Here is a 23,498-nt window from a genome sequence, read left to right on the forward strand (position 1 = left end):
TGTTGGAATAAGATCCAATGATCCTTTTGCGCACTGTCACTGCGCTCAGCACTCGCGAGTTTGAAGCTCGTCACAGTCATCCCATCCCAGATCCTACTTGGAATACCACAGACAAGGTTTAGACTTTTCGAATCTCAAGAATGCTGCCAATTGATTCTAGCTTATACCACGAAGACTCTGATCTCACGGAATGGAAGGCAATGTTGTCAGGAGATGCAACCATGCATTGTGGACTAGGAGGCCAAGAGATACACACTCAAGCTATTGCAAATAGAACAGAAGTGGTTGTCAGGCACGCGTTTGATGTGTGGAAAACGATCCAACACAAAACTCACCGGCAACTGTTCCGGGTCGCATCAAGTAATAAAACTCACGGGAGTGAGGTCGATCCCACAGGGATTGAAGGATTGAGCAATTTTAGTTTAGTGGTTGATTTAGTCAAGCGAATCAAGTATTGGTTGAGTGGTTTATCATTAACAGAAACTAAATTACTTGGAATGTAAAGGGAGAGGGATGAATTGCAGAAATTAAAAAAAAACTGAAAGTAAAAGATGCTGAATCTTAAAGAACAAGAAATTAAATGACTGAAACTTAAAGTGCAAGAAATGTAAATTGCAGTAACTTAAAATGCAAGAAATGTAAATTGCTTGAATGGAAAAGGGGAATTGAGGGTTGGGAATTCAAAATTTCAGCAAGGGAAATTAAATTGCAACAATTAATAAAGCAGAAGATGAATTGGAAGTAACTAGATCTCAAACAGAAATGGAAATTAAATTGCAGCAGGGGTTCATAGAAGAACCAAAAAGGAAAATGGGATCTCAGGACTCAAGAGACTAGATAGCAAAGTCTAGATCTCAATTGCCTTCCCAGATCCAAGTTCACAAAGCAATTGACAAGAAATTAAAGAAGAAGCAGTAAAGGAAATGGAATTGGAATCAATTATGCAGAAGAGAAATTAAAAAGATCTTGAATGGAGATTGAGACAGAAATTCCTCAATTCTTCACACCCAAGACTCAAACAAGAAAAGTAAAAATGCTCAAGCAAGAACGAGGAAGAAGAGAGATCAATTCTCCTCCCCAATTCTCTGAAATCTCCGTGAAGTCTCCAAGAGAAGGTTCAAAAGCTCAAAGTAAAGTAAAAATTCAAAAGCTCAAAAGAAAGGTCTAAGTTCAAAAGTAAAGGAAAAGATGAAAAGTCCAGGAAAAGGTCCTAATTACATCAAACTATATCCTATTTATACACTTTCTATTCTTGGATCTTGGGATTTGGATGGGCTTTTGATTTGGTGAAGAAATGAATTTTATTGGATTTTTAATCCAATTTTAGCCCATGAAGAAAGTAGCTCCCAGGAGGCTGCCCTGCCCTTGTGGAGGGCAGGGCAGAAAATGATGCATCTGGCCCATGGTGCGTGCGTGTGGTGCGTTGGTGCTTGCAGGATGCTGCCCTGCCCTTGCGGAGGGCAGGCAGAACTTTTTGGTGCGCCAGAATGATGCCTGTGCGTGCTGCTGGTGCTGCCGAGCCTTCCCTTGGTGCGCCAGAATGGTGCGCGTGTGTGCATCACCAAAATGCTGCCCTGCCCTTGTGGAGGGCAGGGCAATGTGCCAAGGCTGAAGCTCCGTGTTCGAAACTTGGGTGACGCGCACGCTACCTCTTTTTCTTGATTTTCTTGGCACCAAAGTAAGGCTTAGTTTCTTGTTTCCTCATGGTTCCGTGTTCGATCCTTGTGGCAAGCATTGGTGAGCTTTTTCTTTGGATTTCTTCCTGTGTTGAGCCCGATATTGCCCTTGAGGAGGGCAGGGCAGTGTTTTTGTTCTCCTTGATCCATGGCACCAATTTGTGCTCTGCCCTTGTCGTGGACAGGGCAGGGTTGCCTCTCAAGGCTTGTTTACTCATGTTGCCCTCCTAGAGGGCAGTGTGCCCTTGTGGAGGGCAATGCTTGCTCCCTCCTCTTAGGCGCCACACTTCTTCCCTCTTGGGCCACGCTTTCTTAAGCCACGCTTTCTCTTTTCTTCTTTTCTTCACCTACAATAAACCAAAACAACCACTCAAAGTATCACTAAATTCACAAGGCTTATAAATCAATTAAAATTCAATTAAATTTAGCTTAAACCTCATGAGTTAGCATCAATTTAATGGTAGTTGCTTGATTTAAAGAAGTTATGCATTTTCATTCCAAATCACTTACTTAGGATGCAAGAAAGTGCATAAAGACTAATAAAACAAGTGAAATTAGCTAAAAAAATGGGTATATGATGACTTGTCATCACAACACCAAACTTAAATCTTGCTTGTCCCCAAGGAAGCATCAAAACTAAGAGAAAATGAAATGAACAAGAAAAGAACACATATCCTTATTAGGCATATAGCAGAACTTGATTTATGGAGTCTTTATGCAGACAATGATAACTCAATTATTGTTGCTGTTACATAGTATACATCTTTCCTTAAAGGCTTGCTAGACTTGCTGTTATAAGACTTACTTTTTAATTACTCCCTTGCTAACTTTCTTTTCTTATAATGCTTAATAAGCTTATTATTCTTTTGGAGGTTTGGTGTCTAATGTTGCAGTAGTAGCCTTTGGCTTTATTTTTACCCAACATCTTTCCACCACAGACACATGGCTCACTATTTCTTCCTAGGATCATTGATGCCCATCATCTCTTTGGATAACTAAATGTTCTGTATCTAAGTTGCTCTTTATTGTGGACTTTCAATTGGCCATCCCAAATCAGTTAATCTAAGTGACCGGGTTTTAAAATACCCCTTAGAATTTACTTATCCAAGCATATCTTAGTACAAGAACATCACAGGCATATGTCCTAGGGTCCAAGCTATTGGTGTCCAACCTTTATTCTTTGTTTCTCTTGCCACATTGGCTTTTTCTTCTTCCTTTTCTTTCTGTTTTGTTCTCAAGGGTTTTTTCTTTATTGATAAGAACCTTTATAACAGCAAGCTAGCTCACACTTTAAAGAAAATGATATTATGTAGCAGTTATTTCATGAGTTATGCATTTAATCCAACACATATACCACCATTAACTTTCACTCTACTTATGCAACATTGGATATTTACTTTTCAATTCAAATAATTCTCTTTTATTCAAGCTTATGGGAAAACAAAACAAAATTTAGCTAAGTGATGGATAACAAGCATTATGCAGATTAACATACTTAATCAAACTACTTCACTTGCAACTAGATAAACACTTTAGCAGGATACATAATGGTTCCCATGTTCAAAACAATTCACAGCAGCAAGGATTAAGTTTAGATACAACCTTTGAAGTTGCAGCCCTTTGATTCTTCCTTCTGTTGTGTTTTCTTTGAGTTAAGATGCACAATTTCTTCAATTGTTGACTCATACCCTGCATAATTCTCAAAGTTGCTTGCTTCTCAAGACCTTAATTGCATGGTTAGTATGCATAAATTGAGTGTGGCTCTTGGATTTATTTAGGTGTTGGGGACACCAAACTTAATTGCTTGCCACTGCCTCTGATGCAACAAGTTAACCATATGGGAAACCTTGTGTTCTTGCTAAAGGTTAGGGAATTAAGGCTAGAAAGCATTTAAATAGTTGGATAATTTGTTTGATTGCTTAGAGCTAGCATCATGCAAGAGGTGAGAATGTGTTTTTAAATGAGATTTTTGGTGGAACACCAAACTTAGAATCTTTCATTCTCCCTTAAATTGGTTTGGTGTGCAACACCAAACTTAGCTCCTTGCAATGCATACCAATTATTCAACATTTTTATTGAAAAAGCTATGAAAAGAAAACTACCTCAGGTTGGGTTGCCTCCCAACAAGCGCTTCTTTATTGTCACTAGCTTGACATCCTCCATTCTTTGATCATGGAGGCTGAAAATCATAGTGCCTCAGCTTTTCACCTCTTATTGTGAACTTCCTTCTAGTCTCCTCTTTGATGATCTCTAGGTGTTCAAGTGAAAGGACCCGGTTCATAGTGTAGTATTTAGATAATTGTGGAGACACCTTTATTGGTTGGGTGTTTAACACCACTTTATCCCCTGGTGAAAAGCCTTCAGTAGGGATTTTCTTGTTTCTCCACCCTCTTGGCCTTTTCTTCTTTTCTTTCTCAAAAGATACTCCCTGCCTTGGTTGTTCTTTATCTGGGATGTTGAATTTATCATCTGGGGGTTTTGGATCTAGTTCCTCCTTGACTTCTTTGGTTTGTTGCACCATCTCTACTGCTTTCAAGCATGGATTTAGAAGTCTTGGAGTTAACTCATTGACTGCCTCCTTCAAACTTTGATCTCTGGCCTTATCCTTCATAAAATCTTCTTCTTAAATGGGTTCATGCAAGGTTTTAAAAACATGGAATGCTAGATGTTCATCATGCACTCTCAGCAACAATTCCCCTTTTTCTACATCTATCAATGCTCTGCCCATAGCTAGGAAAGGCCTTCCCAGGATGATGGGAGTGTTAGGGTCCTCTTCTATATCTGAGATAACAAAGTCAGTAGGGAGAAAGAATTTTCCCACTTTTACCAACACATTCTCCACAACTCCCAGTGCTTGCTTAGTGGATTTGTCAGCCAATTGGAGAACTATTTGTGTGGACTTCAGCTCAGAAATTTGAAGTTTCCTCATTAGAGACAAAGGCATCAAGTTTATGCTTGCACCGAGGTCACAGAATGACTTCTCAATTGTTATGTTTCCTATGGTGCAAGGTATGTAAAAAGTCCCAGGATCATCTTTCTTCTCTGGCAACTCTCTTTGGAGGATAGCACTACATTCCTTTGTCATCTCAACAATCTGTCCTTCCTTCAGGGATCTTTTCTTTGTCAGTACTTCCTTCATGAATTTGGCATATAGTGGCATCTGTTCAAGTGCTTCCAAGAAAGGAATATTGATGCTGAGTGTTTTGAATATGTCCACGAATTTTGAGTATTGCTTATTCTCATTTTTTTTAAACCTCTGAGGGTATGGAAGTTTGGGGACACAAGGATTCACTCCTTCCCTCTTCTCTTGTAGTTGTGATTCAAGGGTGTTCTTGTATCCCTTTGAAATTTGTACATTTTTGGTTTCTTGATCCTCTTTACTTTTCCCCTCTGTCTCTTCTTGTGGAACTTCTCTGTTGTGTTTGTCCTGATTGATGGCTTCCTTCTTCATAGTCTTCTCACTTCCCACTGTGATTACTTTGCACTCCTCCCATTTTGTGGCTTTTCCTTTGTCCCTTGGGTGTTCTTCAGTGACATTGGGGAAGGCATTTGCTCTCTTCTCATCGATTTCTGAAATTTGCTTAGCCATTTGCCCCATGTGTCTCTCAAGGTTTCTGATTGAGGTTTCTTGGTTTTTGAATGCCAGGGTCTGATCTTTCCTTGCAGCTTCCTGATCTTGTCTTGCCATCTCTTGATTTTTCATGAGTTTCTCCATCATTTTCTCTAGACTTGAGATTCTTTGAGAGTCTGGATTTGGTTGTGGTTGTGTGAAATGAGATGGTTGTTGTTGGAAGTTGTTTGAATTAATTGTGGGGGTACTTTGTGGTTGGGATGTGGATGTGGAAAAGTTATTCTGGTGGTTTTGTGAGTTATTATGGGGTTGGTGATATGTGTTTTGTGAATTTTTGAATTGGTTAGTATTATTGGATGAATGGTTATGGTTGCTTGTGTTGCTGAGGCTGCCAGAGTTGAAGTCCCTTTGTCCTTGATTCTTATGCTCACCCCACCTTGAATTAGAATGAGTCTTCCAGGGTGTCTTGTGTGCATCACCATGAAAATTGTTTTAAAATGAACTTGAAGTATTATTCATGCATTGCACCTGCTCAGGGCTTTGTTGCTCAAAATTGAATGTCCCAAAACTTTCTTCAGATTGATTCCACCCATGTGAGGTCTGAAATTGGCATTGTGTGTTTACTGCAACACCTTGCAGTCCATCAATTTTCTTGGCCATCATTTCTATTTGTTGCTGAAGCTGTTGATGCATCTGTCTGTTTTGTGCCAAGAGAACGTCAACACCTTCAAGCTCCAGCACATCCCTTCTCTGGGCTGGTTGGCGTTGTCTTTGATGAGCAAAGAAATATTGATTGTTTGCCACCATCTCTATGAGGTTTTGGGCTTCCTCTGCTATCTTCATTAGCTGTAATGAGCCTCCTGCTGAATGATCTAATGCTTCTTGAGCTTTCTGAGTCAACCCTTCATAGAAGTTTTGGAGTCTATCCCACTCACTAAACATTTCTGGGGGACATTTCCTGATTAAGGCCTTGTATCTCTCCCAGGCATCATACAGCGACTCTCTATCCATTTGAATGAATGTTTGCACCTCTGTTTTCAGCTTGATAATCCTTTGGGGAGGATAGAACTTGGCTAGGAATTTGCTCACTAAGTCTTCCCAGTTATTGATGCTTTCTTTGGGAAATGTCTCTAGCCTTTGAGTGGCCTTATCCTTCAGAAAGAATGGAAACAGCAGTAGCTTGTAGATGTCTGGATGCACACCACTTGTTTTGACAGTTTCACAAATCCTGAGGAAGATGGATAAGTGTTGGTTTGGATCTTCAAGTGGAATTCCTCCATAGGAGCAATTGTTCTGCACCAGAGTGATAAGTTGAGGCTTCAACTCAAAATTAATTGCATGAACATTGGGAGTGAGTATGCTACTCCCGCAGTTTCTTGCATTGGGGATAGTGTAAGAGGCCAACACCCTTCTTGCAGGCTGGGTATTATTGCTCACTCCCTCTTCACGCACCTCAGCCTCTATGACTTGCAAGAATCACAAACAAACCAAATGAAACATGGACATTCTAATGCTAGAATGTGGTTAGAGGGTTAGGTGACACAATGTGTCAAACAGTTAATGTGCTTAGTTAAAAAGAAAAAAATGCTTAATCTAGACCACCACCTTACTTAATCATTGTCAATCTAATTCAATCCCTGGCAATGGCACCAAAAACTTGATGTGTGGAAAACGATCCAACACAAAACTCACCGGGAAGTGTACCGGGTCGCATCAAGTAATAAAACTCACGGGAGTGAGGTCGATCCCACATGTATTGAAGGATTGAGTAATTTTAGTTTAGTGGTTGATTTAGTCAAGCGAATCAAGTATTGGTTGAGTGGTTTATCATTAACAGAAACTAAATTACTTGGAATGTAAAGGGAGAGGGATGAATTGCAGAAATTAAAAAGAACTGAAAGTAAAAGATGCTGAATCTTAAAGAACAAGAAATTAAATGACTGAAACTTAAAGTGCAAGAAATGTAAATTGCAGTAACTTAAAATGCAAGAAATGTAAATTGCTTGAATGGAAAAGGGGAATTGAGGGTTGGGAATTCAGAATTTCAGCAAGGGAAATTAAATTGCAACAATTAATAAAGCAGAAGATGAATTGGAAGTAACTAGATCTCAAACAGAAATGGAAATTAAATTGCAGCAGGGGTTCACAGAAGAACCAAAAAGGAAAATGGGATCTCAGGACTCAAGAGACTAGATAGCAAAGTCTAGATCTCAATTGCCTTCCCAGATCCAAGTTCACAAAGCAATTGACAAGAAATTAAAGAAGAAGCAGTAAAGGAAATGGAATTGGAATCAATTATGCAGAAGAGAAATTAAAGATATCTTGAATGGAGATTGAGACAGAAATTCCTCAATTCTTCACACCCAAGACTCAAACAAGAAAAGTAAAAATGCTCAAGCAAGAACGAGGAAGAAGAGAGATCAATTCTCCTCCCCAATTCTCTGAAATCTCCGTGAAGTCTCCAAGAGAAGGTTCAAAAGCTCAAAGTAAAGTAAAAATTCAAAAGCTCAAAAGAAAGGTCTAAGTTCAAAAGTAAAGGAAAAGATGAAAAGTCCAGGAAAAGGTCCTAATTACATCAAACTATATCCTATTTATACACTTTTTATTCTTGGATCTTGGGATTTGGATGGGCTTTTGATTTGGTGAAGAAATGAATTTTATTGGATTTTTAATCCAATTTTAGCCCATGAAGAAAGTAGCTCCCAGGAGGCTACCTTGCCCTTGTGGAGGACAGGGCAGAAAATGATGCATCTAGCCCATGGTGCGTGCGTGTGGTGTGTTGGTGCTTGCAGGATGCTGCCCTGCCCTTGCGGAGGGCAGGGCAGAACTTTTTGGTGCGCCAAAATGATGCCTGTGCGTGCTGCTGGTGCTGCCGAGCCTTCCCTTGGTGCGCCAGAATGGTGCGTGTGTGTGCATCACCAAAATGCTGCCCTGCCCTTGTGGAGGGCAAGGCAATGTGCCAAGGCTGAAGCTCTGTGTTCGAAACTTGGGTGACGCGCACGCTACCTCTTTTTCTTGATTTTTTTGGCACCAAAGTAAGGCTTAGTTTCTTGTTTCCTCATGGTTCCGTGTTCGATCCTTGTGGCAAGCATTGGTGAGCTTTTTCTTTGGATTTCTTCCTTTGTTGAGCCCGATATTGCCCTTGAGGAGGGCAGGGCAGTGTTTTTGTTCTCCTTGATTCATGGCACCAATTTGTGCTCTGCCCTTGTCGTGGGCAGGGCAGGGTTGCCTCTCAAGGCTTGTTTACTCATGTTGCCCTCCTAGAGGGCAGTGTGCCCTTGTGGAGGGCAATGCTTGCTCCCTCCTCTTAGGCGCCACACTTCTTCCCTCTTGGGCCACGCTTTCTTAAGCCACGCTTTCTCTTTTCTTCTTTTCTTCACCTACAATAAACCAAAACAATCACTCAAAGTATCACTAAATTCACAAGGCTTATAAATCAATTAAAATTCAATTAAATTTAGCTTAAACCTCATGAGTTAACATCAATTTAATGGTAGTTGCTTGATTTAAAGAAGTTATGCATTTTCATTGCGAATCACTTACTTAGGATGCAAGAAAGTGCATAAAGACTAATAAAACAAGTGAAATTAGCTAAAAAAAATGGGTATATGATGACTTGTCATCAGCGTTCATAAGTGAGAATGATGATGAGTGTCACGGATCATCACATTCATCAGGTTGAAGTACGAGTGAATATCTTAGAATAAGAATAAGCTTGAATTGAATAGAAGAACAATAGTACTTTGCATTAATTCATGAGGAAGATCAGAGCTCCACACCTTAATCTATAAGGTGTAGAAACTCCACCGTTGAAAATACATAAGTAATGAAGGTCCAGGCATGGCCGAATGGCTAGCCCCCAGAACGTGATCAAGAGATCAAAAGTGATACAAAGATAGTCTCAAAAATGATCTAAAGATCTCCTGATATGAAAATACAATAGTAAAAGGTCCTATTTATAATGACTAGTAACCTAGGATTTACAGAGATAAGTAAATGATGCAGAAATCCACTTCCGGTGCCCACTTGGTGTGTGCTTGGGCTGAGCATTGAAGCTTTCACATGCATAGGCTTTTCTTGGAGTTAAACGCCAGCTCTGGTGCCAGTTTGGGCGTTTAACTCCAGCTTTTATGCCAGTTCTGGCGTTTAATGCCAGAAAAGGGTAGAAAGTTGGCGTTAAAATGCCAGTTTGCGTTATCAAAACTCGGGCAAAGTATGAACTATTATATATTTCTAGAAAGCCCAAGATGTCTACTTTCCAACGCAATTGAGAGCGTGCCAATTGGGCTTCTATAGATCCAGAAAATCTATTTCGAGTGTAGGGAGGTCAGAATCCAACAACATCTGTAGTCTTTTTTCAGCCTCTGAATATGATTTTTGCTCAGGTCCCTCAATTTCAGCCAGAAAATACCTGAAATCACAGAAAAACACACAAACTCATAGTAAAGTCTAGAAATGTGATTTTTGCATAAAAACTAACTAAATCATGCTAAAAACTACCTAAAATCATGCTAAAAACTACCTAAATCATTCTAAAAACTACCTAAAAAACAATGCCAAAAAACATATAAATTATCCACTCATCATGCACTATCCTCCTCAACATCAATTTCAGGCTTATTGGAGGAATACTCTACAACTCTAGATTCCCATGGGGGTTCAGCATCTCCTAGATCTTCAACCACTTCTTCCTCTTCAACAATTATAGCTTCCTCCACTTGTTCAAATACAAAGCCGCATTCCTCATTGTCCACTTAAGTTTATAGTGTCTCCTTTATGCTACGCTCTTCTTTAGATTCTCCACATGTAGCCATGGAATTTTCTTGAGTGCTCAGATGTTGGGAGGCTAATCGATTTACTACTTTGGTCAAGGTAGCCGCGAATTCTAGTACTTCCCTTTTCATCTCTCTTTGCCCTTGAAAGAGAACACCAAGAGTGTCATACATTGAAGATTGAGGTGGATATGAGGGCTCATTACTTGGGAGGAAAGGTTCATGATACGAGGGTGGTTTATCATAACAAGGATGTGGTCGTTCAACACTCTCCATCTTTTCTACTTGTTGTACAACACACTTCAATTCCTTGTTCTCAAATTGAGATTCTTTAGCCATAAGAGCTTTGTGTGATTTTTGGTATGCCACTCGCTCCAATTTATGGAGGAATCGATCTATTGTTTCCTTGAGATGATCCTTTGATTCTTGTCCCGCTCAGATTGCACGATTAGGATCATATAGATCTTGGGTTGGTGGATATGGACATGGTGTGTATGGAGGTGGTGGTTCTTGGGAGTAATTGAATTGGAATTGGGGTGGCTCCCTATATGGTTCATATGGCTCATAAGGTGGTTGGTTTGGTGGATATGGGTTAGGATCATATGAGGGTGTTTGGTGGTAAGGGGCTTATGAGTATGGTGGTTCAAAGCTATGTTGAGGAGGGGGTTCATATGTATATGGTGGTACTTGTTGGTAACTACAAGGAGTTTCACCATATCTGTCATCTTGGTACGCACCCTAGAATAGCTCTTGACCATAGTAATTTGGTGGAGGTTGGTTGTCACGAAGAGGTCCACCATAACTATTGTCTTGGTATGCATCATAGAATAGTTGTTGGTCATAGTGCATTGGAGGGGGTTGTTGCCAAGAGGGTTGATCAAATCCTTGTGGCTCCTCCCATCTTTGATTGTTCCAACCTTGATGCATGTTATCATTATAGACTCCATTTCCTACAACATAATTGTAACCAAACTCATAGCCAAAGGGGTGAGAGTTCATAGTAGAAAAGAAAACCAAAAACTAATAAAAATAGGCAACTAAGTCCTAAAACTTATAAAAACTAGGAATAGGTAAAAAGCAAATATTTACAATAACCAATAATAAGGCACATATTTGTAATTCCCGGGCAACGGTGCCATTTTAACGAACAGATTCCTCGCGTGGTCTAGAATATCACAAATAAATTCTCGTTGCAAGTATACCTTTTAGACCGACAAGAAATCCCTTCATACAAAAGTTTGGTTGTCACAAGTAACAAACACCTAATAAAATTGATAACCGAAGTATTTAAACCTCGGGTCATCTCTCAAGGAATTGCAGGGAAGTATGCTTATGATTGGTTATGGAAAAGTGTGTTTTTGGGATTTTGGATTAATAAACAAGAAAAGTAAATTGCAGAAGGAATAGATTAATAATTACAAATGCTCTTGGCAAGGTATGAGAACTGGAAGTCCAATCCTAGCTATCCTTATTAATTGTAATGAGAATCGTTCATTGCTCCCACTTAGTTAACCCTCTAATTATGAAGGAGAGTCAAGTGGACCAATCAATTTGATCCCTCAAGTCCTAGTCAACACCTAAGGAAAGACTAGCTTTAGTGGAATCCAAATCAATCAGCAACTTTCAATTATCAATCAACAAAGGAGTTTGATAACTCAAATGTCACCAATTACTCAACCAATGTCAAGAGGATAAAAATCTAAATTAAATTCCTCCCAAGCATTTTATCAAACACTTGGAAGGCACAACAAAAAGACATAGAAAACTAGCAAGGAATATTAAATCCAAGCAACCAATTGCAACATCAATCAATAATAAATAATAGAAGCAATAAATATGAAATACCTCAAATTGCATTAAATGGAAGATCAATTCTAACATGAAGTTCATAAACCAAATTGGGGAAATAAACAAATCAACAAGAGAAACAAGTAAACCAAAGTACTAGAACAATTAAAATAGAAGAAACCTATGTTAAAGCAAGGTAGAATTCTGAAATTAAGAAAAGCTAAACCTAAATCCTAAAACCTAGAGAGAGGAGAGAGCCTCCCTCCCTAGAAAACTACATCTAAAAACTTAAAATATGAAAAGTAATGAATATCCTGCTGAATCCCCCACTCTATAGCCTCTATTCTGTGTTCTCGGGCTTGGAACTGGGCCAAAAAGGAGCCCAGAAATCGCTCCCAGCGCTTTCTGCAATTTCTGCATGTGGCACATGTCACGCGTACGCGTAAGTCACGCGTACGCGTCGCTCGCCTTCTGTGCTAGTCACGCGTACACGTCGCCCATGCGTACGCGTTGCCACCAGCTTCTCAAATCTTTATTTTCTCGCGTTCCTTCCACTTTTGCATGCTTTCTTTCCATCCTCTAAGTCATTCCTGCCCTATAAAGCCTGAAAACACTTAACACACAGATCACGGCATCGAATGGTAATAAAGGATAATTAAAATTTGACACTTTAAAGGCCTAGGAAACATCATTTCAACTATATCAAAGAATTAGGAAGGAATTGTAAACTATGCAAATTATATGAATAAGTGAGCAAAGAATTGATAAAACCCACTCAAATTAGCATAAGATAAACTATAAAATAGTGGTTTATCAGTAACACACATTAAGACTATGGAGTCCAGCCAGTCAGACATGCCGTCAAGGATCTTAGTAGATATCTCAACAATGTTTTTTTGGAAAGACATGGGCCAACTATTCCTACATTAAGAAAAAGCAAAAAAATGGATTACTACCAAACAAGTTGGTCAAGTAAGGACGCAACTTGGACAATAAAAAGTAATCAGCAAGTGTAAAAAGGGAAACCCCAGGACTCACACTAAAGTCCAGGGGCACCCTTTGGAGGCAACAACAAGGCAAGAATTTAGAAAAGGGACAACAACAATCTATGCCCTAAAAACCAACCCGAACACCTCTCAAAATAAAAAATACAGGGGGAACAATCAATTTTTACTATTTCTCCATACAAACGACCATCATCATCACAGACCACGCAAAGAATCATCAAGAAAGCTACAACCATTTCCTACCAATAGGTCAACAAAAAACAAAAACTTTGCACAAAGATAGGGTCATGCAACCATAAAAAGAAACAGGAACATCGACGAGCAAAAAAGCTCTGCGAAAGCAAAACTATGAGATGGCGCACATTTTTCTCAAAAGGAGCAGCAAGGAAAAAGACACAACGATGATCAGGCACAAAGATACAACCTTTCGCATGAAGAATTAAGCTCTCTAAAAAAAACTCAAAAATCAAAACTTTACAGTGAAATCATGCAGAAAAGACGATTAAGAAAGACTAACCTGTAGAAGAAAAGACGATAATTACCCGGAGCCAAATGAACGACGAAATCCACGCCAAACAATCGCTTTCAGGCAAAGAAAATGGAAGGCTTGGTGGCATGAGGACAAGTAAACGAAGCACCACAGCAAGTAAAGAGCGAAGAGAAAGGAGAGAAAAAACGGAAAAATGATTCCTTAAATTTCAAAATGAAGTACAAAAGAGGGAAAAACGGAAATGGCGAAAGGATATTAATAAGCTTTTAAACCCTTGCATGTTTCCAAGGAAACAAAAACGTGCGCTACAAATAAAAGAAGAAAGAAACGCTTCACATTCAAGGCAGAGGCAAACCTAACAAGGATATCTACAAGAGATCGACTAAAGGCAAGATGCTCGAGCACAACTTCCTCAAAGGGGTCGAAGTCCAAAGACATGACCCCAAGGGTAAGATCAAGTTCGAGCAGTGGCACTATTCATACCCTGGGTCGAGCTACGTGACCCAGGCTGACTGAAGACACGAGTGACCGACCTCTTCAGGCTGGATCGCCACCGACCTCTTCCTAAAGAGTCCGGCCACCATAAAGGTCCAAGCAGGCCCGAATGAAGGAACAAAGCCCACTCTAAAGGTGGCTAGGCCCCTAAAAGATAGGACCGTTCACCTAAAAAGATAAGATAACTATCTTATCTCAAAGAAAGGCCACTCAATACTACTATAAATACACTGGAGCACCCAAGTATAACTCATACTCTGATTCTACACAAAATCCTACCTAAAGCACGTGCTAACTTAAGCATCGGAGTCTCTTGCAGGTACTACTACCCTCCGGTGACAAAGGATCAGCAGCACCGCCAAGTCCAACAAGTCGGACACAACAGCTCCAGCCACAACAGCAGATCTCATCTGAGATCGACCTTCAGTTTCAGGTTACCCTCAGAACACTAAGTATCAGATCCTCTGCTCTGTCACCATCAAAATACCTCACCGAGGTAGATTGCAACCTGCATCTGAAAAATAACAACAGAATAAGGTATGAGAACCGGAGGTTCTCAGTATGGTAACAGCAGTATCTAGTGATGTAAGATATATGACCCCGGGATGCCAGAGGCAATCCTAGAACTTCATATCCATCACAAGATTCATCTTAAAGCATAACTAAAATAGTAAATCATAACTTAAAACCTTAACATAATAAAAAGGGTAGTCTATCTTAGGGGATTTTCTAATCTAACAGTTTTCTGCTGCCCCACAGCCTTCACTAACCTATCCTCCATGCGATCCCATCGCCACCACCTTCTGAACCTCCTCAATCCCAGTAAAAAACACAGATAATATCAATGCAAGTAAAACACAAGTATAGGCATATATGGCAAGTAATTCAAGTAGGCAATTAGGCATGTTATACAATTAGGCAAGCAATTACAAGTCGGCAAAGTAAACAAACACATAGAAGATGCACATGATGAATGCTTGTCCTACAGGCTATGATATCACATTGTCGGTTCAACTGTCAACCTGACACATCTCCATGGAGACGTCGACCTTCGGAATCATAAGTGGGAACCCCCAAGATATGGTGCTCGGAACACCGTCCAGGATTTTGTGCTTGCACACTCTAGTGATCTAAAGGGATGCGAGCGGGATACTCTTGCCACAAACCTCACATCTCAACATAAGCGGGACGAACCATCGCCCTTACACTGCCGCTACTATCTTGACAAGCGGGATCCAATCAAACTGTCCTTGCCAGGTGCATAGTGTCTCAAGAATCTCAATTTTAAAAAATGTTACAGCAGTGGTTTTTCAAAAATTCATTATTTCAGTATATCAATGATTCATCATTGCAACTCCGAGTCCTCGACTCATCTCAACTACTGTCGATTCACAATTTCCTTTTCAAACTCCTTAGTTCATAAGTTTTTCAACTCATATACTATTTTTCCGTCTCACTCCACCAAACCCATCATTAGTATACCAGAAACCTAAGCCTCTGTTCTCTAACTTTTCAAGGTAATACCAAATAATTCCACCCAAGACCTTCTCTATGTTTTAACATCCAAAAACAAGCCAAAAAGTCTTAAATAGGTGTCACAAAAGTTTATAAGCTTGTTGGGAAGGTGAAACAGTTAAAAACAAGATTTCAGTTGAAAAACAGGGCATGTGCGTATGCACAAGGGTGTGCGTGCACACGCCCAAGAGGATTTTCAAAATGTGTGCATACGCATAGATGTGTGTGTACGCACAAGGCATGCAAACGCCCTCAACAGAATGCACCTTCCAATGTGTGCGTGTGCACAACTTGTAGAACTTCGTTGGTTGTGGGCGCGCACAAAGTGTGCTAGTGCTCCCATCAGTAGCCATGTCCCCGTGTGTGCATGCGCATAAGACTGTGCGTGCGCATAGAAACCAGAATTCACGAATTCTGTAGCATTCACAGAATTTAGATTTTGACACCAAACTTTGAATCATCATAACTTCCTCTAAAAAAATCCATTTCCTACAAACTTTATATCCATTTAAAGATTTTTTAATGAACTTTAATTTAGAGCAATTTTCAACAAATTTAGAAAACTGAGGCTCAAGTTATGATCTATAAAAGTTCACCAAAAATTTATTTTTACCAAAATTTCATAAAGTTCTCAATTTCCTAATTTCACTACCAAAACTAAACCAAAACCACATTAACTCCATCCCACATCATATTTTTCCATTTATGCCACAATCCACTACTCATATCATCAATTTCTCAAACCCAATTATCCATGATTTCACACTAAAACCCCTTTTCATCCAACAAACTTAACAATAATCATTTTACCACTTTCAATCATCAACATCAACCTCATTCATTCTCAATATCAATAATCAACATTGATTAACAACATTATAACAACTCTAATTTTTGTACTAATGCGAGTTTTTCTTAAAATAATATTTTAAAGCGATTAGTTTTATTTTAACGAGTCGACTTCGAACCCCAAAGTAAAATAAATAGTAATATAATTTTATTATTATGTTATTTATTTATTTTACTTGCTCTAATTATAATGGAGCCTAGATAATAATATTAATATTATTATCAAGTCCAACTTTTGCCGATATAAGAAATTATCGGTATCTCTTGATGAGCTTAGAGTTGATAAAGTTTCATCAAATGTCTTTTAATTTCTAGGTTACTAATGTCATTTATATTAGTAACTCGTATATAATTATCCTTATATATATATATATATATATATATATATATTATTACTTGTGTAATAATATATTCAATTTTTATAATTATTCGTTTAAGATATTTATAACTTGAACCGCCAATTCGGTTACACTGAAACTTGACACGTGCCCTTTATTTTATTCTTGCTAAATCACCTTTCCTTTATTCAGAATCTTCCTTAGCATACAAGAAAGAAAAGAGAGAGATTTGTATCATGAAACCAAATGACATTAGGCAATGACAGTTAACCCTTTTAATGCCAAATCATACCCCACTAAAACAACGACACCTTCTCCTATCTCTCATCTTTCATAACCGAATGCATGCATACAGAAAAGAAAGAGAGAAACCAAAAGCACTCATTGAATAACCGTGACCCCGTTAACTTTTCTTCCTCGATTTCTTACGATCCATAACTCTAATAAAATATCTAATTCGGTAAAAGTGTTTGTATCCTCCTTCTTTATGTGTTGGCGTCACTTTTGATCGGTGAAAGTCGACGGAGACGTAGCACCCTACCCCTTGAGTTCAGCCAACTGAAATTCTAAGAGGCACAGATGATTCCGGATATTTTCTTCTTCGACGGCTCAGTTAGAAAGCTTCTCCGGAGCTTTGCATATGTTGATTTCGTACAAAGATAGGATTTTGGTAAATTCTCACCGGTTAAATTGATATTGGAGAAGTGAATTGATATCGTGATTACTTGTTGATTGAATTTGATTGAATTTATATTGAATTTGATATTGTGATATATTGATATTTGTGATAAGTTTGAGGTTCGGAGGGTTTTAATGCAGTCAGGAACTAAGTTATTCTGATGAATTTGATTTTTGGATTACGATAGGATAATTTAAAAATGTTTAAATTTATTTGGTTTGATCTATTGGAAATAAATTTTAGGGGTAAACGGGTATTTTATCAAAGCTCAGGGTTATTTATATAAATATGAAATAAAGTGAAGGTTTAAATATAATTTTATAAAATATTAAAGAATTCGTGGTTTAAAAAGTAATTAATAAAAGTTTGAAAATAAGGTTTTATAAAATAAGTTTCAAGAGTATTATAAATATTATTTTAAATATTTGTTTAAAATTACTCATTTATATTAAAGTAAATTATTATTATAAATTATTATTTATCAATATATTATTTTATAAAAATATTATTGTATGTATTATGAAAAAATAAAATAGAGAGTGGTAAACAGGCAAGTTTTTTCTAAAAGCTTTAGAAAGACAAATCTAAGCTAAGGATCTTATGATCCCCTCTTCATAAAACATTTAAGAAAAGATGAAGGAAGAGTGTGAAGATAGTTTTTTATGTAAAAATTCAGGAATTAAAAGAATAACGAGAAAAGAATATATTAGTTAAAGGGATCTCTGCCATAGGAGAGCAGAGAACAGAAAAGAAAAGAAAGAAAGAACGACCGAAGATGATTGTCTACCTGCTGGGAACAAGCAGAGATATGGTGGTGAGTCCACCGAGATTTGCTTTCCAAAGATATATCGGCTAATCTAGGAGATGATCGCACCTGTAAGACAGAGGTTGCTTATAGAGGTTATCAATACATACATTGGCCAGAGAGAGCCTCACCTGTAAGATAGAGGTTGCTTACAGAGGTTATGTTTGCATACATCGGCTCAAGAGAGTCGCACCTATAAGACAGAGGTTGCTTACAGAGGTTTTGACACTAAAAACCAAACTCAGACAAAGGTTGCTGAGTTACGTTGGGAGCGGGTCAAAACCAACAGATGAGCTCATTACCTGCACTAGGAATAGACATGCATCATGATTGATTGAGCATATCTTCTATGGATTCTATTTTCTGTGATTGTGTATGTGTTGTATCTATTTTCTCTTTATGTTCTTTAGTTATTGTGTTTGATGCGTGATTCGGTTGTTGCTGCTGACTGGGTATAGTATTAAAACGAACTTAATTAACCACCCCGATCCTACTAAGAACTCCCTATTTCTTACCCCTGCTCTTCTCCCTTCAGATGAAAACAGGAACTCCAGTTAAGATTACCCCTATATATATACGAGGACCCAGCAAAGGATACGAAGGTGATAGAGAACTCGTCTTTTGGCTGCAATGATCGATTAGTGACAGTAAGAGTTGGTAGCGTATTTTGGGGGGGCACCTACAGTGTAGCTTAGATATTTTGGTTTAGTCTCTCACTTTTGGATAGATCCACTGAGAGATTAGGAGCTGTAAATAATGATTAGGCTAGTTTCGGGTGCTAGCTTAGGGGCTTCCTATATGGTCTAAGGCCCAGAGTGTTAACTATGTATATAGTAGCAAAATATGAAGAATTGTATGCTAACTCATGTGATATGTGGTAGTACCTTTATATGTATGTATGATATATGCTATATGTTATGTTGATATGTGATGTTGGCCTTGTGTTTGTTTAATTAGCTGCCCTCGCATATCCTGTTATAAAATAAAAGTTTTTCTCCAAAAATTCGATTCGCGCGCTAATACGATTACATGCTTAATAATAAATATTTAGTTATCTATTAGGTGAACAAGTTGGTAACTCTTGGTTTACAGTATGATCATGACGTACTGGGAATCGGGTCGTTACAAACTTCAACAATATTTCAGATCCAAATTCATTATCATACATCAACAACATTATTCAACAACATCAACAACATCAATTCCTCATACATCATCAACCAACCAAATTCAACAACTATATCAATCCAAACATATCCTATGGGTCACTAGCCTAAGTGTCCAGAAATATTATATATTACATAGAGAAAACCAAACCCATACCTTGGTTGATTCCCAATATGTACTAAATCACCATGTTGACCTTAACCAAGCTTCCACATGTTCTCAAACTCAATCAAGCCATTAATTCAACTCCAAGCTCTAAATAAACGCCAATAATCAAAACTTCAAGCTATATATACACATAACTCATAACCAATCAACCTAAGGTTCAACTTAAGTACAATTTCACAAGGGTTCAAGACATTCTTACCTTACCCAACAGTTTTGGAAGCAAAGCCCAATAGAAATCGAGTGATAGAGTGTACCTAAACACCCAAGATCACAAAATTTCACTCAATACAAAACTCTAAAAAATTGAAATTTTGAAAGGAAAATCTAAGAGGGATTTTGTGATTTTCTTACTAGTTCCTTGAGTGGGATTTGTAGAGCTCTTCGTGGTGATCAGGTGGCCACAAACGGTGCGGCAATTGGAGTTCCGTAGCTCAAGTTATGAGCTTGGAAAGTTGAAGATGAATAGTAATAATGGGGGTTTCTCTCCTTCTTCCCCTTTTCAGCTGCATGTGTTGTGTTTGTGTATGTGGTGTGCTGAATGGGGTCATTTAAGGAACTTATATATGTTGGAGATGTCGCCCTTCGGAATCATCATTTGGGAACCCCCAAGATATGGTGCTCGGATCACCGTCTAAGATTTTGTGCCTGCACACCCTATTGATCTGAAGGGATGCGAGCGGGATACTCTTGCCACAGACCTCACATCTCAACGTAAGTGGGTTTAACCACCGTTCTTACGCCGCCACTGCTACCTCAATAGTCGGGATTAACCACCGTCCCTGCCGGGCGCATAGCGTCTCATAATCTCAGTATAAATCAGTTCTTCAGTTGTTTTTAGAAAACATTTTTAGTATAACATGGATCCATCATCTCATCCAGAGTCCTCGACTCATCTCAACCAATGTCAATACACATTTTAGTTCTGAACTCAACAGTTCATCAGTTCTCATTTCACATACCAGTCTACCTTCACATGCCATTAAACCATCCTCAGTACACCAGAAACCTAGCCTCCATTTTCTAACTTTTCAAAATAATGTCAACTAAAACCCTTAGGTTCTTTCCCATGTTTTAAAGGCCCAAAATTATGTCCAAAAGTCTTAAAATGGTGTTATAGAAGCTTACAATCTTGTTGGGAAGGTGAAATAGTTGAAAACAAAGTTAAATTTGAGAAACATGACGTGTGCATATGCAGAGGGGTGTGCGCACGCAAGCCCTGGAGAAGTTCTAAAACGTGTGCGTACGCATAGAAGTGTGCATACACACAGGTGCAAAAGTTCACAATGTCTGTTCGCTCACACAACCTGTGCTAGCGCCCTCAACAGACTGACCTTACCAACATGTGCGTGTGCACAGGGCTGTGCGTGCGCACAGGTTGCAAATCCTCATTGGGTTTGTGCGCGCACAAGCTGTGCTAGCACTGCAAACAGGAAGCCTTCCCCTGCGTGTGTGTATGCATAGATCTGTGCGTGTGCATAGGTTTAAAATTTCGCAGGGGTGTGCATGCGCACAAGGCTGTGCGTGCGCACATATTAGAAATCACAAAATTCTGCAACTTTGCAGAATTTCAGATTTTTACACCAATCTTTGAATGATCATAACTTCCTCTATAAAAATCCAAATCTTACAAACTTTATATCGATTTGAAGAGTTTTCAATAAGCTTTAATCCCAAAAAATTTTCAACCAATTTTGAAAACCAAGGCATAAGTTATTATCATACAAAGTTCACCAAAAACTAACTTTTACCAAAAGTCACAAATTACCAATTTTTCCAAATCCTCAAACCACATCCAACAAAAACAATACCAAACTCCCATTTACAACACAATCTACCCTCTTGGGTCACAATTTATCATTCATATCAAATTTTTCCACCACACTTCATCATTTTCTATCTCAATTATCAAACATATACATCACAAACAATTTTTCCCACCAACACATGCACCCATCCTCATTATATCACTATCAATCTCCATCATCAAACTCATTCATGCTATATGTTAATACTCAATAATATTCATTCATCCAAATTCATAATACATCATATCTCAACATCATTAATCAACAACATTACCAATATTAATTCATTAAACCTCATTCAACCAACCAACATCAACAACCACATCAAATCAAACCTATCCTATAGGTCACTAGCCTAAGTGTCCATGAATATTATATACTACATAGAGGAAACTGAAACCATACCATGGCTGATTCCCTATATGCCAAAACTCAAAAGTGAGCACAAGCAAGATCTCAACCACACTCCAAGCTTTCAATTCTGCTTCATCAAGCACCAACAAGTTCCAATAGCTCCCAAACTCGCAATAATCAAACTATATATATATATACATAAATCATCACAAATCAACCTAAAACTCAATATAAACATAATTTCACAAGGGTTTCAAGAGCTCTTACCTTGTCCAACTGTTATGGATGCCAAATCCAATGCTAACCAAAGGCTAGAGTGCACCTAAACACCCAAAACACAAGATTTCACTTAATCAAAAGTCCAAAAATTCAAATTTCTCAAGGGCACAAAAACTGGGCAAGGAAACTCAAAAATCTTCCACATAACTTAGATAGATGTGATGGGCTCGGCAAGCGCTTCGCGTAGGCACTGATGGCACGCGAATCGTGGATTGAAGTGGTAGGTGAATAGTATTTTCTCTTCTCCTCTCCCTCTTTTCTTTTCAGCTGAGTGTGTTGTGTTATGAGTGTATTGTTGCTGAAAGGTTCATTAAATGAACCTTTATATATGTTGAGCTTGGGCCCAACTTGGGCCCGGTCCAACCCGTTAGTGTTTTTAGCCCGTTTGGCCCAACTTCGGGCCAAACCTTTAAAATTACGCCCAATTTTCCATTTCTAATATTTTTCTAAGGTTTTTGACTGTTTTCACTTTTTCTCACGCAGTCCCGGGTAGACTTGAACCAGTTCGACTAGTTCAATTACCGGTTCACGGTTTTTCACAGAAAACACATTTCTGACTCAGAAAAACCTACTGAGTCCAAAAATCATATTTAAATCCTCAAATTCTCACTCTAATTATTCGCAACCTAATGTGGGGCAATTAATTACTTAATTAAACAGTTAATTAAGCTCGGTTCTTACAGGCCCGGTCCAACTCGTTAGCATTTTTAGCCCGTTTGGCCCAACTTTTGGCCAACCCGATTTTTAATTTCTAATATTTTCTTGAGGTTTTCTACTGTTTTTAATTATTCTCACACAGTACCAGACATACTTAAACTGGTTCAGCTGCCGGTTCGCAGTTTTACTCAGAAAAATCTACTGAGTCCAAAAATCATATTTATTTTTTCTAATTCACATCCTAAATTTTAAGAACCTAATTTGTGCAATATTAATTATTTTATTAAACAATTAATTAGTCGCAATTCTTACAATTTCAATAGATGCACATCATTTATATTTAAAACTAAACTTTACACATTTTATTATACAATAATTTTTAAATTAATAACCTTATTCCATAATTAAATCCAAAAATGATAACATAATGTGAGAGATGGCCTTATATTTATATAAAAATGACAGATAATCATATAAAGTTTGAACGTATATAATGAAATTAACCTTTTTTATTTTTTTATGGAATTATCTTAAAACAAATAGTGTAAATTTACCAGCTGTATGAACCAAGTCCAACCATATGTAGAACTAGCGAGAGAGATATATGTATATATAATAGCATATCAGAGGCAAAGAACTGGCTAATTTCAATTCTAATAAAATTAGATGGATTAGTGCTATGTGAGCCACCTTTGTATATATTTCTCTTTTATATTTTTATTTTTAATATTAACATGATTATGGATAGAAATGAATTCAAGAAAAATAAATAATAAAAATAGGGAGAATACAATTCTGGCATAAGAATCACAAAATGTTATCAATTAACCACAAACTAGCATATATCACATGACACTGAAACGCATGTAAAAGGAAAAAATAAAAATGAAAAACATGGTAGTACTTAAACATGAAAATAATTTTCATTAAAATACTTTTTTTTCAAAAATTATTGATAGAAAAGACATATACAGCTATATGAGTATAAATACTTCCCCTTCTAAGAAATTTTTGCTTAATTATTATTATTTTATTTATTCTTTTGTCTACTTAGCGGCCAAAGTTGAAACTTTAAATTGTCAA

The sequence above is a fragment of the Arachis hypogaea genome, chromosome 4 (genome assembly GCF_003086295.3).
Source record: "Arachis hypogaea cultivar Tifrunner chromosome 4, arahy.Tifrunner.gnm2.J5K5, whole genome shotgun sequence".
NCBI classification, from domain to species: Eukaryota; Viridiplantae; Streptophyta; class Magnoliopsida; order Fabales; family Fabaceae; genus Arachis; species Arachis hypogaea.